The following is a 17,114-nucleotide window of genomic DNA, read 5'->3' as shown; positions in this document are numbered from 1 at the left end:
GCTGGCTGAAGCTGAACCCAAGCAAGACAGAGGTGATGATGATGGCCAGAGGAAAGCCTTTTGAAGAGCTTTCAGCCACAGTGCAGTGTCTGTTGGTTGAAGATACACACCTACCATTGCTCAGTTCAGTCCATGGTCTAAGAGTAGTTGCAGATTCCTCACTGAATCTGAGTTCTGACATAGCAGCATCCACAAGTAATGCTTTCTGCCATCTCCACTTGGCTAGGAGATTCCATCCCATCCTGGTGGATGAAGACCTGGTCTCAGTTATTCATGCCTTCATCACCTGTGGGTTGGATTACATCAGTTCAATATATCTGGGCACAAAGCTTTCAGCACTTAGGCAACTCCAACTAGTTCAGAATACTGCAGTGCAACTGCTCAGCAACACAGGCTACTGCCAACATATCAAGTTGTCCTCTGCTCTCTTTGCTGGCTTCCCATAGAATTTCAAACCAAGTTCAAGGCCTCAGTCTTTATTGTCAAAGTGCTCCATGGCCTGGGCCCAGGATATCTAAATGACCGTATAAAGTCCTGGGACAAAGACTGTGGTTGACAACTGTGCTCCTCTGTCACAATGGCACTCTCAGCAATCAGAGTAAAGCTCGTCCATGCAGGAGACAGAAATGTCTCTGGAGGTGGTCCAAGACTATGGAACAAACTCCCTGAAGAATAAGGACCATCACAAACCTCACCACTTTCCACTTCAAGTGCAAGGTACATTTCTTTGACCTTCCTTCTCTTACATAAAAACATAGCAACAGGTATATTTATATTAGAATCTCCAAAAAAAACACACCGTACCAAAACAAGACACTCCCACTGCAGATGCTTCTCCCTCTGGGGAGAGGAAGAGAAAACAAATGTGACAGATGTGTAGTCACATTGCTTAATGCACTACTGGAAGGCATTCAGATACTACAGTGATAAACATGGTATAAAAACCAATACAGAATGGAATATGCAGAGATCTTATTTTCATTTCTCCTGCCCTGTACTGCAAAAGAGAGCCAGCACTCAGACCTAAGAGGAGTACTTCTTATCACTCCAAATTTCCTTTGAAAATAAAAGGTAGCAGCAGTACTTGCTAGAAGTCACCATCGTAGATCATGTGGCAGGTTTGGGGTATGCTGCTTATGTACAGCTTCCCACAGCATTAGCAGGGAACAGGAATGTAGCAAGGCAGCTATCCAGTGAGGTCAGTCTGGAAAATTACAAAATATTAGTCTATGGTTTTGTTCCTTATCCTTTGCAGTTCATGGATGCCTGGTGAACTCCTTCCTCCTGGCTCAGGGACGATAGGAGGGCACATTGTTTTAAAGTATTAAAAGAAAAATACTAAAAAAAAAAAAAAAAAAAAATCCTGGGGAAGATCCAGCATTTAAGGTGCAAAGGGATTTTTGGCTGAAACCAAACAATGAGTAGAGCCAAGAGACTATAAAGTTAGTCACCAGAGGCAGGGCCGGTGCAACCACTTAGGCGAATAGGCGATCGCCTAGGGCGCTGGTATTTGAGGGGCGCTATTTTCTTTGGCAGTGACCGCGGCGGCCGGATCTTCGGCCACCCCGGTCGGCGCCAGCATTTAGGCGGAGGAAGCTTGGGCAGGGGAGTGCGGGAGGGCCACCTGCAGCAAGTAAGGAGGGGGGGCAGCACGCAGGGGAACTCCCCACCCCAGCTCACCCCTGCCTCACCTCCTCCCCAAGCACGCCGTGGCTGCTTCACTTCTCCCGCCTCCCAGGCTTGCAACGCCAATCAGCTTAGGTGCCACAAGCCTGGGAAGCGGAATAAGTGAAGTGGCCATGGCATGCTCGGGGAGGAGGTGGGGCAGGGGTGAGCTGGGGCAGCGGGGTGCCTCAGGGCGGAGGGTGGGGGGTGGGGAGCTGCCGCAAGGAGGGTGCCTCAGGGCGGAGGGGGGAAGCTGCCACAGGGGGGCACCTCAGGGCGGGGATGGGGGGGAGGGCACAAGGGGGAAGTTTCGCCTAGGGTGCGAAACATCCTTGTACCAGCCCTGTCCATAGGAGAGGTACATTATTCAGGATAGTTCTTAGTACAAGAAGGAGTTCAGTATAAGCTAGCGCTCTCTTAACAAAACTTGGCCAATAGAAGTGTTAATAACCTAACTGGCTGTTACTTGAACCTTTGGTAAGTCTAACTAACCTACTTTATGGAGTGTTATAGAAATACCCTAATCTTTTGATATTTGTCCTCCTTTTAGCAAGTGTATGACCCATAATTCCCACTCTATTGTTGTAGTATGCAAATTAAAACAAGGTCTTTTAATCAGGAACATATTCATTCTTCCAAATCTGTTTCCCCTTGAACAAACATTTATTGTGGAGAATACACAGAAAATGAGTCTTTGACTTCCCCAGTGTCCCTCATATCTTCTAGGATCTTGTTCCCAAAGAGCATGCTCTCTCCAGGAATCCAGTGCAATACAGCAACAAGTAAGGATTACCCCCTTCTCTGTGATCTTTTTTTTGCCATCAAAATTGAATTCTCAGATCATAGAATCATAGACCTGTAGGGCTCGAAGGGACTACAAGAGATGATTGAGTCCAGACCTCTGCCTGAGGCAGGACCAAGTACACCCAGACAGGATGTACTTTGTCCAATCTGTTCTTAAAAACCTCCAGTGATGGGGATTCCACAACCTTCCCTGGAAGCCTATTCCAGAGCTCAACTGTCTTTATAGTAAGAAAGCTTTTCCTAGTATCAAATCTAAATCTCCCTTGCTACAGATTAAGCCCATAGATGAAGACCAATGGGTACAGTGACACCAACATCACAGAACTGAAGATGACAGCCTGTAGATTATAAAATGACTACATTATAATTACCAAAATGAGCAAAGGGAGGTGAGCTGTACACTGTATGATGAAAATAACTCTATCGACCAAAGGAGAACAGCTCTTTGTTGGTTAGCATAATAAAGACAAGAACAAAGCAGGTGTTGAATGAATAGTGCTTCTCCTTCATATGATTAAAAGTAGGGGAAAACCTTTAGACTGTGTTTGAAATTCACTAAGTGTGAGCAGCCAGATATAATCGTACATTTGTGTTTTGCTTTTAACCCTGTAGCTAATGCATTAATTTTGGAAAGCATAGTCACATGGGGGCGGGGGAGGTCAGAACAGCAGTGAAGACTTGTAACACCTGAAGGTGGGTGTGTAAACTTATCCAGAAATAAGCTCTGAGTACGCCTTTTCAGCAACAGGTAAAGATCACACTGAGTCTGAGTCAAGTCAAAACACAGAAGGTACAATCTGCACTGTACACAATCCAATTATAAACGTGTCTCTGCAAAGCTCTGTGCATGTATTTTGCCTGATTTCATAAGTTTAACCTGAGCATATATGTGTACATTCTGGTTTTCTGTGATTCAAAGGCAGTGCTGACATGGTGAAATAGTAAATAAAAAATTCAAACACTCACTATTTGAATATTCAGATTAAAGATGATCAAACCAGTTTAGACAGAATAAGACATCTCACTCAACACCCAAACCAAACCTTTAATCAGGTCTGAAGAAGTCTGAATAACTTTTTGTTCCAGTTATTTGTTATTTTCCCACAAGCCTTTGTGCTTCTGGGTTTCAGTTGGGACTGGAAGTGCTTATATAACATGCAAAAGACTGCTCTTGTGGTATTTTCTGCCCATCTGGGGAAAGAAAATACTGGAAATGTCAATAGACATTGTCGAGCTGACATTTCTACTCCAACTTTACTGACCCAAATGAGTAAGATAAACCTCTGAACTTTTTGAGTGTTGATCAGAACAGGCCATTTGGAGATTGACAGATCACTGATTCAGATTTAGGAGATACAATACTGCATTTTCATCTAGCCTCATGGAACATCGCTGCTTTGAATAGTTTATTGTATAGTAGAATCAGTATCTACAAGGGAGTATTTCTTCTTGTCTATCAGAGAAAATTGAAACAATTTGTGGTTTGGGTACGTATGGAATACTCTGCACTATCTGATTTTACAAGATTAATTTATAATACATAATTAGAAAGTATAACAGGTATGGTTTATCATTAGTATCGGAAAAGAGTACGGCTGTCCCCTGCTGTGTTGTTGTAACTGTGCTGGTCCCAGGATATTAGAAAGACAAGGTGGATGAAGTGATATATTTTATGTATAGCTCTCTTTGTAAGCTGGAAAGCTTGTCTCTCTCACCAACAGAAGTTGGTCCAATAAAGGATATTATCTCACTCACACCTGGAATTTAAGGAGAAGCCACCACCACTCTTTTCTGCTTCACTTACAGAAGACTGTACAGACCCATGTATTTTAGGAAATTCATTCTGCTGGCAACCACTGTCAGGGGGTCCCCCTGAACTGGTATTTCACTGCTTGTGTAGATGAGGCAAATCTGTATTCTGCACTACTAGAGAAAGTGTTATAGAGATTTGGTCCCAAGTATTTATATTTATAAAATATAAACAAGAGTGCACATTATACAGTAGGAACACTTACATGATTTAATTGGAAGTGAACCATTGGCTAGGTAAGTTGTGTAAGGTAGAAGGTTTTAAATTTGGGAGAGCATTGGCCTCCATATCTCAGTTGAAGGGGAACCAAACTTTTGGGAGGCAGGCAGGCTAGATTAGTCAGGAGAACATTAAAGTAATAACCACAGGAGAGGGTAAAGAGGAAACAAATGAGCATTCATTTAGAACTAATTCATGATTTTGAGAACAAAAATAATCAAAGAATCAAGTGACATGAAGAGAAGAAATTCTTTAATTGCGTACACCAAGGGTAGAACCCTGGATAATAAACAAAAGGAATTGGAATTGCTCATTTATGGGCATAATTTTGACTTAGTTGTTATTACTGAAACCTGGTGGAAAGACTTGCATGATTGGAATGTTAAAATCGATGGTTATAACCTGGAAGGCCTGAGTGGGCACAAGGGGAGGGGAAGTGGCACTCCATGTAAAAAATGGCATTACCTATTTCCGAGTCACTGACAACTCAGAATAAAATGATCTTAAATGCAATGTTCTAACAGATATAGCACAAGATGAGGCACGCCGCACTGCCTGGTGTCTGTTACAGATCACCTAATCACAAAAGAGAACAGAATGACTGGCTCCTTAAACACTGTCTATAACGCATAGGGAGGGAAAAGGTGCATTATCATGGGAGATTTCAATTTGAGTGAAGCATGCTGAAGGTCTCATGCTGCCAATACAAAGACATCAGAATTTCTGACAATTACAGATGAGAATTTCTTAACTCAAAAAGCAGAGAGTTTCATGTTAGACCTCACCTCAATGGATAACAATGAATTGATCACAGAACTAAAAAGTAGTGGTTTCTTTGATGCAAGTGATCATGACTTGATCACTTTTATTGTGTGCAAACACAATAAAGTCTAAACCAATAATGTAGATACTTCCTGCTTTAAAAAGAGCCAATTCCACAAAGCTGAAAACAATTATCAGCCAAATCAGCTGTGAAAAAGAAATTTAACAGAAAAAAAATATGAATTATAATTGGTAACTATTTAAGAGTATCTTACTCAATGCCCCAAAATCCACAGTCAAGAATAAGGACTAAGCTGGTTAGGAAAACAGCCTGGTTTATAGGGGACATGAAGACAGTTATTCAAACAAACAAACAAAAATAATAAAACAAAGCAAAAAACCCACAACATATAACAAATGGAAAAACGGGGAGTTGACAGCAATGAATATACATTAGAAAATAAGAATTGTAAAAATTGATAAGGGAAGCAAAAGGACACAAGAAGAAATCAGTGGCCCATGGAATTAAGGACAATAAGGAGTTTTTAAAAGTATTTAAGAACTAAAGGAATCCTTACAATGGTTTTGTTCCATTAATAGATATAAATAGTCTGTAACCCTTCTGCCATGTCGTATCACCTGCAACAAGGGCCAAGTTCAATATCTAGGGGTTCCTCTTAACATTTCAAAACAAAACCAGCTCAAGCCCCCACCCAGTAATCTGGTAAAACAAAACACTAACTCTCCTCTGAGAGTCAGCACTTCCCCACTCAGAAGTGCTAAGTCTGTGTATAATAAAAGAACATTTTTATTAAAAGAGAGTGGGAGCTCAACATTAATTTTGGGGAAACACTGCAACAATGATTGAAAAGCATGCAAACCATAAATAGACACCTGCACCACAGTTGCGTTGGGCAGTGTCCTTTGTCTCAGTTTCCCACCTTGTGGTGTGACAATCTGATGAACGAATGTCCCTTTAACACACCACTTCCCTTTCCATCCACTGCACCCCACTCACAGTTGGGTGTCCAAAGTCAGTGAAGTCTCAGAATTGAGGGATGCATCCATGTGGTTCACCTCTCACCCCGAAATGGGGGGCGGGCATTAAGCAATACCTCTGCTGCTGCCCACTGTCCCTGCTGCCACTTGTGGCTCACTGCTGTCTTTGCCGCTGCTCACCACTGTTGCTATCTCTGCAGCTGCTTGATGCCGCCTCTATGGTGTGGAGAGCTCATTCATATCCTGCTTACAAGTAGAATTGTTAATGGAGAAAAGGCAGAAGTGGTAAATAAATATTTCTGTTCTGTATTTGGGGAAAAAACAGGTATATACATGTCATCATGATGATATACTTTTCTATTCCAGCAGTAACTCAGGAGGATGTTAAACAGGAAATACTGAAGTTAGATGTTTTTAAATAAGCATGCCCAGATAATGTGCATCCAAACATTTTAGAATTGCTAACTGAGAGCTCTCTGGACTGTTAATGTTGATTTTCATTAAGTCAGATATACACTGAACAAAATGAGAAACATAATAGACATCCTGGGGTAGTCTGCCTAAGAGAGGCCTCAGGATGGAGGAGCAGTTTGCCCACCATTACACTCTAGGCCTCTCAGAAAGCTAGGAGAAGGGCCATTCATGAGCAACACTGTCTGCTCATGCTAAGATCTGATGGTGAGTCAACAGAACCTCATTGTTAAATATCAAAAGCTGCTGGTAGATCTAAAATAATCAGTATAGATACCACTGCCAGAAGAAGATAATCAACTAACTAAATCAGTGCAGTTTCTTTCACATACCCATCCCTTGTCTGATTGACTAGGACCCAGGAAGAATAAAGACACAAGAAGCTACCCGAGTTGCCCCGCTACACACTTATGAATAATCTTTCCCCAAAAAGGGATGTTAGGAGCAAGTCAATAGATTTCAGGATTGCTACAATCAACTGTTGGGTTTTGATCATTAGCCTCGAGAATAAGTGGAAATGACCCCCAGTAGGGAGAAATGGAAAATCTCCCCCAAGATTGGACCTATAACCTCCCTGCTGGCTTCACTATTCATGAAGACCAGTGGCATAGAAAAGATTTTAAAGTCCTACCAAATTACTGAAAGAATGGTCAGTTAGTTTGGAAGCTTCTTGGAAGCTCACTGGTACCATCAACCTTTGCTCAGTTTCCTAGGATAGGTGTGGCTTATGAACCATTATACACACATGTGTGCACATTCACACATACATACACCTTGCAAACATACAACATTAATACTGAGACCATATGAAAAATTTCTCAATTCATACTTTACAAAAAGTAAAAAGTCTAGTATATTTAGGAACCGGACAGACACTTCAATTTAGTCAACTATATTATTTCTACCAGGCATATAGGCATTTAACTGAAAGTTTTCTTACTGTACACTGCCTTTATTTTCATTTCAGTTTGTCAGGAGGATTACGTAAAATACTGTATAAAACCAAATCTCTTACATATTTCCCTCTTGCTTTTTTTCCTGGTTTCCTTCCTGTCTCAAAATCTTCAGTCTTCAGAACCTGATCAGCACGTGCAAATGGTTTTCTTCACTGTGGTAAAATTGAGCATTGTGCCTATGCATTAACATTAAAAATGGCTGTAGCTTTGTGACATGAAAAAGTAAATTTAAAATGCCAAGAAATGCTTACTCTCATGTTGTCTCTACTGAGACTGGGAACGTCATATCTTTAGAATGCTTTCTTATTGAATCTAGCTATCTATGCATTTATAATATGCCATCACTCTAGTACCTGAGTGGTTTAACATCTATGCAATGCATTTGCTGTCACTGGAACACAGATCTTGCTCAAATAGAAGGGCAATACTTATATATATTACTACTGTTATTTGCTTTGTGCACTAGATGTGTGGCACCATCTGCCTCTTGATCTTAGACAGACATGTTTATTTCAAAAGGCTATGAACACAGAAAGATGCAGTGATTTGATTCCCCATAATGGTAAAAAAAAAAGCCATGCTTGCTACACTAACACACAGACTATATAATTATTCATCAAACCAAACCATTGTATGTAACACAAACAAGAATTAAAGAATGTAATGAAACAAGAATTTGAAAATCTGGTTTTATGGGTTTTGTTGCATAGATATTAGGGCTCTGTGTAGCAGTGTCCTGGCTTCCGCATTCCACTTCTTAGCACTTGCAGAGTCAAGCTGTAGTCAGATTGTTTTTATATTGACTACAAATTATGTAGTAAAACATCACTCTTTAGTATAAATACTATATCTAGATTCCACCTGGAGCTTATTTTTATGACATTTATATAAATTACTGATAAATGAATTTTATACTAGAAATGTTGATAAAGTGTGATCTGCTCTAGCTGAATCTCTGTGAACCTTAGTGTGTGATATTAATAGTTAGTAGGACTAAGCTACTAACACCTCAGCTATGTTAGATATGGTTTAGGTATTTGCTCTTGAAATACAGTATCTGAAATCACTATTATGTATGTGCTGTGATGGATATACCTAAGGTTGCACAAATGTTTTCATTTACTTATACCTTTAAGAAATGTTCACTTTTCCAACTTCAGTCTCTGCACAAAACTTAAATATTTTTGAGCGTTTGAATAAAAAATAAATCAGCTGTTTTTGAGAATGCGGAGCATGGCAAACATTCACCACTTTTCCCATTACAAAAATATTCTTGCAACTATTTATTTTAACATCTCAAGTCAAAACAGCTAAATTTAGAAAGTTCAAATTTGGCAGGTAATCATCCTCTTTGAAGGAAAGTATGTTTGAGTGTTCCAGTGAAAACTGAGTTTGATTTGATCGAGCTTATGGAAAATTGCACTTCATACACCTATAGCACATTTTGAATGGGGATTACTTGTTACATTCAGAAAGCGCACCGCTCAATAGTAGACACCTGAACACATAACGAACAACAGTGGTGCACAGAATAGTTTGCTGAAGGTTCAAGTTGGCTGAGGCAAGATTATAACAACCCATATCTCAATCCCAGTCTTTTTATTGAATAAGATTTCCTCTCTCTCTCTTTCGCTCTCAGGTATTTATTTTAGTAATTTTGTAGGGAACCAAACACATTTTCTTTTCAGTTAGCAGCAAACTTTTCCTATAAGTAATTCAGGGAATGAGACTTAATGACTTTCATGAACTCTGCCATACACAGAGTGGTGCCTAGTGCCACAAGATACTACATATTTACATCTAAAATTTATAGATTATTGCATATGAGAAATAGCATAAATAACAAACATAATTCATATACTGGTGGGGCAGAGTAAAGGGTGCCTTTTAATCTTATCATTTCCTGATTTTGAGTGCTTAACCATGCAGCTATATAAATTGTATCTAATATTAGCTGAGAAACAATTATTTGAACATAAAAGACAATTTAATCCCTGATGTAACTGCATTATCGTGAGTGGAGTTACACCAGGGGTGAATTTGGCCCACTGCATGCTTAGCAGCAGAAGCATTTAGCAACAAACCACTCTTGCTCAGTCTCTGCTCTGCACCACTCAGTCCCTGCTTTGCACCGGTGAAGCTATTTAAAGTATGAAGCAGTGGTTGAGTGGAAACTCAATAAGTTTAAATTAGATACTAGTAAAAGAAGAACAAAAAAAGCTCTGTGTTCTTCAACTCAAGGGCAATGTGGTACTGTTAAACCTGCCCCACCGTCAGTTTTTCCTTCAAAAGATTGCTGTGCCTTTGAGAAGCACTATGAAGCAAGGCTTATATCTCTCCTGCTGAATGTAGTAACAGAGAAGTGATGTTGCTGATGTTACCTGTATTTGCCACAAGAATTGACCTTTCACTGCAGATTGTGTAATTTGTGAAATTCCCCTCCACAAAAAAGTCCAAATTTTGCTAAGCATACATGCATTATGTAGTTTAAATACTATCTCAAAAGCCTGCTATGGGAGACTACAGTGGACCAAATTCTGCTCTCACACCAGTGTGTCAGTAAATCCAGAGTAATTCCATTGACCTCTGTTGAATTACTCTGGATTTAGACTACTTTGAGAACAGAATTTGGCCTATCATCTCCAAGTAGTGCAGTATATGTGTTACACCACCCTCTTCCCCGAGTTCAGAGATGAGTGACAAGAATGATAAAGGGGCATAGAAAAGTTCTCATGTGAAGAGCCTGAAAAGACAGATTATTTATTTTCGAAGAGCTGAATAAAAGGGAACATGATAGAAGAATATAGAATGGTGAATAGTTCAGAGAAGATGAACCAAGCCATTCTATTTTCTATCTCATAATACAACAAAAGGGGATGGTCTGGTCAATGAAAATGAAAGATGTCAAATTAAAAAAAGAAAATATTTTTCATATTATACATAATTAAACTGTGGAACTCATTTCCACATTCTGTCTTTTAGACCAAGAACAATTGGGCATTTATATGGATATGAAGAATATCCAGTAAATTAAAAAAAAGTTTTAGAAGGGTTATAAAATTCCAAGCTTCAAGTCTTAAGCCAATGTCTAACTATTAGAAGTTGGGAGATTTTCATGGGAGAAAAATCAATCCATAACTGCCTACTGTAAAGTTTCTTGCATTGTCTTGTGAAGCATCTGGTGTTGACCAGTGTCAGAGACAGGATAAAGTCCTATATTTTCAGACAATTAGCATAAAAAAGAAATTGATGAAGTTTTATGCAAGTGAATGACACCATCAAATCTTCACTTAAATATTGGTTATCACCATTGTTGCATACAAGCTACTTGTCAAACGATATTATTGTTTTGTGTTAGAAAATTACATCACATTTCCTAGTTAATCTTATTGTTTTTAAATTTCAATATCTTGGCCATTTAATATTTCATTTCATAACTACAAAAAAAGCTGCTTATATAAAATTTTCATGTACAGTTTATTGGTAAATACTACACCTGGAACCACAAGAACTTTATATTTTTGCTGCTGTACAATTTCTCGAAATTCTAATGAATTAAAACTATTTTTTTGTTTATTTGTTATAAAGCCATTTAATTGTCTCACAATTGTCACCATTCACTAAAACTAGGAAGGTTGTAGCCAGTGAAGGTTTGAAATGGCATGTTAGGATTAAAACTGTTATATTTCATGGGCCTTGGATATTTTGTTTTCATTGACAACAGATCTAATCAGGTGATTGAGGTTTTTCCCCTAGGGAAGTTTCAGTCAGTCCCCATTGTGGGGGTAGGCACCCTGGCCATGCATTTAGATTAGCCTGCAGAGAATTTACTGAGGTAACAAAGCAAGGTAAGCTCCCCCCTGCTGCTGGTAAACTGTTATTGTTCTCCATCTCCTGCTGACTGGAATGAATGCTATTCTGCAAAGCTAATTACTACAATAATGAAAGAAACAGTAAGGATTAAATCACCTGTGTATCATTTCCTTTAGTACTTGCTGCTACTTACTTACAGTCATGTCCCACTCTATTAGATTTGGCATATAAAGACTAAATTAATAAAATAAATGTCAGTGTATAGACAACAGTGCCTGAAGATCTCCCAGTGCCTTAAGAGACAATAACTACCTGCAGAGTTCCACAGATTTACTTGGGAGGAGAGGCATCAGCTGTCTCTGCAGTACTTGGATCAGAAGTGAGAGATACAAGGCAGTGGTTCTCAAACATTTATACTGGTGACCTTTTCACATAGCATGCCTCTGATTGTGATCCCCCCCCCCTTATCAAGGAAAAACACTTTTTAATATATTTAACACCAGTATAAATGCTGGATGCAAAGCAGGGTTTGGGGTGAAGGCTGACAGCTTGAGACTCCCCCATGTAATAACCTCATGACCCCCGAGGGGTCCTGACCCCCAGTTTGAGAACCCCTGATATAAGGTGTTGGCTCCATAGATTATTTAAATTTTTCTTTGCCTACAAGGATCACAGTACCACAAGGTCCTCTGCTATCCTCACAAGGCACCACAGCAGTACATTGGCCTACATGTACATCTGAGGCCCAATTCACTTCCTGAAAGTTAATTCTGTGAGAGTTGTTGCCATTAGAAATGAGATATTGATCTCAGGAAGGCTCTCCTCATCCTCAAAAGGGCTTCTCTAAAATTTGACCCATGGATTCACGTGAATCAGGGCCGAGCACTGTTCACCCCCATATGACACTGGAGGTTTTATAGATTAAGGCTGTACGACTTTTTGTGTGATGCTCCTGCACCCTGGAGAACCCCCTTTAAAAGGTAGTTCCAAGAGATAGCTACATGTGCAAGATTCGCCAGCAGCCCGACTCCATTGGAGCACGTTAGGGGACTCTGAAGCTAATGCAGAGACATTGGACCCCAGTATGGATGGCCCTATGTCCATGGTAGATTTTCTGGGGAATACATACAGTTTGAACACAGGAACCACGGTTTCTTTCAGGGCAGAGAGAACTCAGTAAGGAGTGCTTTAAACTTTTGTTCCCTCAGGACCCTTTCTCAAGACAGACTCCTTCAGAGGGTAATTCTAACTAGATACATAAAATGTAAAGTTCAAAATCCCATAGGAGTCAAATATATTGTCACATTCCACCCAATAACATCTCACAGAGTAACAAATCCTTCCAGCAAAATGAATAAGGAAACAAAGTATAAAGAGGAAGCTTGTGTGCTCAATATACATCTCTGAGCTCAAGATAAAGATGGAGTATTAGGACTAGTAATTACAACTGCTATGCTGAAGAATCTAAGCGACCCTTCTACTATTTAACCCAGAAGGGAAAAATGAAAAGAGCTTCTTTGAAATATGGTCACAAATTCCACCCAAAAGAGTTTTCCTGCAATTAAGTTACATTTACTGACCCCAAACTCCTTAAAAGCAGCATTAACTCAAAGACTTCAATTATTCATGGTCAAACAAAGTTGATTCTATTGCTTCAGTCAAAGCAGTATTCTCTTTTGCAGTGGTTATTTCTGTAGTATCTTCAAAAAGAACACAATCTATGCAAACATGTAAAGGCTCTAAGTAATTTGGAATTTCCATAATAAATCCTAATTTCCTGTATTTAATACTTCAGCCATTCTAAACTGTATGGTGATGAAACTTGGGATTCTTTCCACTTTGCTCCTTCCTTACAAAAAGCAACTTGGTTAAATTAACAGTTTCAGGAACATGTAGATCCAATTTCTGCAACTTTTTATGTGGGAATTTCTTGAGCAAAATGGCTTAATTAAAAAGGAACTTGCAGGTATTTAAGGCTATATGATAATCTCCCGTGAAAAACCTTTTGGGGAGAAGAAAGCAAACCTAGGGAAGTCTGCAGAGTGAATCTTGTGGAGTTGCCTTCTCACACTTCCAGCTGAGGATTTAAGGGGGCTCTGACGCAATCAAATGACATTGGTCTGCAGACTCATTGAGTCCAAGGATCCACTAAGAACTTTGCCCCATTATCATCATGAAGAGCCTCCATTATTCCCTGTTGCTACTGCCCTGCTATAAATCTCCACTACCATCCATAGGTGCTGACTTTTGTTTTTGTCAGTGGGTGCTCCTCTCTGCCCTCTCCTCCCCATGTGAGTGATGGGCAGGGCCTTGCGGTGGAGCGGTGGTCAGGGTCACAGTCCAGGCACAGTGTCCCACAAAAGATTAATCAAGCCCTGCATGTGCTGAACACCCCTGATTTTTTTTCAGTGGGTGCTTGAGCCCCGGAGCACCCATGGAGTCAGAACGTATGGCACCATCCATCTCCTCTGGCACCACTATTCCTTCAGAGTTACTTGTACTTTTACTGATTGCTTTCCAGCTTCAATCTGAAATACCTCCTGTGCCTTATTGAGCTGTGGAAGTATGCATTTTAAAGGGCAAGAGTTTCCAATCAATCTTGGCAATTTAAGAAGGGGATAACATTGCCCAAAAATACCAAGCAAAACTAACTCTTCCTAAGGTATTTGTTTTATTTTCAAAGATCAAGAATGAGACACACATCCTCTTTATTCTTTGGTATAAGCAAATACTGGGATTAAATTCCTAAAACAGTGGTCTCCAAAGTGGGGTGCACGCACCCTAAGGGGTTCACAAAAAGGATCCTTGGGGGTGCGCGGCAGGAGTGCTTTTTTTTTCCTCTGTCAGATGGGAGTCTGAGCGGCTTTTTTAATTTTTATTTATTTATTTATTTTGCTTCGGCAGCTTGGGTGGGAGTCCGAGCAGTTTGTTTTTTTTTGCTTCGGCAAAAATAGTAGAGCCGGCATGGCAGGAGGTGCATGCTCAAAATTTTTTTACTGATCGGGGTGCACAATCAAAAAAGTTTGGAGACCACTGTCCTAAGACACTGTAAAGTTCTAGCCACCATGCTATTGACTCGTACGTTAACAGGGAGACTTTCTTCCCTCAGTAGATCCCCCGCTTATAAGAGTAATACCCAAAAAGTGTGTGAGAGGGTCATGTACTCAAACTGAAGAGTATTGCTTCTCCCAGTTTCTAAAACCCGCCTGACTGGTGATTGATTTTCAGGCCTGGAAATGGAACAAATAGTTCAGCAAAGGACAGAAAAGAGCTTGCAGAAAGGGATAGTACTGTTTCCAAGCTCTCTCTGGTACCATCATCATCACTCCTACAAAGGTGCAACAGCTGAGGAAGCAAATGAAGGCTACCTAGCTGCCTGTTTTGCTGGGGTTGGAAAGGCATAGCAGTAAAATGGCCTTTTTTGCTCTATGTGGTGTAGCTGTAGCCACGTTGATCCCAGGATGTTAGAAAGACGGGGTGGGTGAGGTAATGTATTTTATTGGACCAACTTCTGTTGGTGAGAGACAAGCTTTCGAGCTACACAGAGCTCTATGTAGCTTAAAAGTTGGTCCAATAAAAGATATTACCTCACTCACCTTTTTTTTTTTGTGCTGCATTAGAGACTGTATGAAAAGGTTACAGATACTGAAAAATCCTGAGAATGGTAAGATAGCAACTGTTATCTGAAATCGTATTTTTTACAGAAGCGCCTAACCCAGAGGTGGGCAAACTTCGGCCCACGGGCCACATTCAGCCCGCAGGACCCTCCTGCCCGGCCCCTGAGCTCCTGCCCCAGGAGGCTAGTCCCCAGCCCCTCCCCCGCAACCTCAGCTCACTGCACTGCCAGCGCAATGTTCTGGGTGGTAGGGCTGCGAGCTTCTGGGGCAGCGCAGCTGCAGAGCCTGACCTGACCGAGTGCTCTGTGCTGCACGGTGGCAATGGCTCAGCTGGCTCCAGCCGAGCGGTGCAGCTGTAGGGCCGCCAGCCACCATTACTCCAGGCAGTGCGGTAAGGGAACAGGGAGCAGGGGCCTTGGATAGAAGGCAGGGGAGTTCAGAGGGCAGGGAACAGAGAGGTTGAATGGGGGCAGGGGTCCTGGGGGGGGCAGTCAGAAAGGAGTGGGGGGGGGATGGAGCGGCAGAGGGCAGTCAACGGACAGGGAAAAGGGGTGATTGGATGGGGCAGGGGTCCAGGGGGAGCCATCAGGAATGATAGAAGTTGGATGGGGCAGCAGGGGGCAATCAAGGGCGGGAGTTCCGGAGGCAGTGAGGGGACAGGGAGTGGGGGGGAATGTGTGGATGGGGCAGCGGTCCCGGGGGCCCCATCAGGGAACGGAGGAGTTGGATGGGGCAGGAGTTCTGGTGGGGGGGGCAGATAGGGGGTGGGGGCCGGGCTATGACCCGCTTCCCTAACCGGCCCTCCATACAATTTCCAAAACCCGATGCAGCCCTCAGGTCAAAAGTTTGCCCGCCTCTGGCCTAACCAAACCATGAGTGGGGTCCCACTCTGCTAGGCACTGTACCAACACAGAGTAGTTGTCTTTGGAAGACTTTGAAAGAAAGATACTGGTAAATGTTCAGTCACCTAACAGTTAGTGTTATTCATTTTCTCCAAGGTTTCATCAGTGTTTACTACTGAATGGATCGGGGCCCTCAAACTGAGGACTTTCAAATGCACTTCTTGGAACAACATGGAATGCCTGTGAAGTATGACTACTGTATTCAATAATCAGAGGCGTAGCCGTGTTAGTTTGCATCTGTAAAAGCAGCAAAGAGTCCTGTGGCACCTTATAGATTAATAAATGTATTGGAGCATGAGCTTTCATGTGAATACCCACTTTGTCAAATGCACCCACGAAAGCTCATGCTCCGTCTGTCAGTCTATGAGCTTTCGTGGGTGCATCTGACAAAGTGGATATTCACCCATGAAAGCTCATGCTCCAATACGTCTATTAATCTATAAGGTGCCACAGGACTCTTTGCTGTATTCAGTAAATAAACCTTAGAGTTCAGCACCTTATAAGAAGCATATTCCTATTTTCAAACGTGTTCTTGGCCCAGGTCTTGTCCTTTCCTGATGACTGATTTCATCTTAGCTCATTAGCCTCTGGCAAAAGGTGGAAAATTGAGAGTGCACTTGCACTATAAAGAGAAATCACAGCCTGCTCCAAACTTCACCTCTTTCCTCCCTTCAAATTTCCCACAGAACTGTTAAACCTACAAACTGCTAATTCTGAAAATTAAACTAACTCCTCAAGATAGCAGTTAGCAAACATAAAATGGGACAATGGGGTTCTTTTTTTCTCTCTCTTTCCTGGGGGAAAAGAAGACCTGAAGATGGGTAGGGGGTTATTTGGTTATGGAATGTTCAGATGCATGCCAGACCCCTACAGGTTTCACTGGTTTGAATAGTTCCATGACAAGACCACCTACAGTGGAGAAATGCAGAGACAATTTCATTAGGAAGAATCGTGGGGTGAGTTACCTGATAATTATGTTTGTGAGAAATAATGTCACTGAAAATAGCATACAGGTAATACAACTGAACCTTATCATTTAAAGGGCAAAAGGGTTCATTAATTTTTTCTGTAGGGCATTTCATATTTGATTTGTTGT

This window comes from Gopherus evgoodei, chromosome 1 (genome assembly GCF_007399415.2).
Source record: "Gopherus evgoodei ecotype Sinaloan lineage chromosome 1, rGopEvg1_v1.p, whole genome shotgun sequence".
Taxonomy (NCBI): Eukaryota; Metazoa; Chordata; order Testudines; family Testudinidae; genus Gopherus; species Gopherus evgoodei.
Note: the sequence above shows the minus strand (reverse complement) of the source record.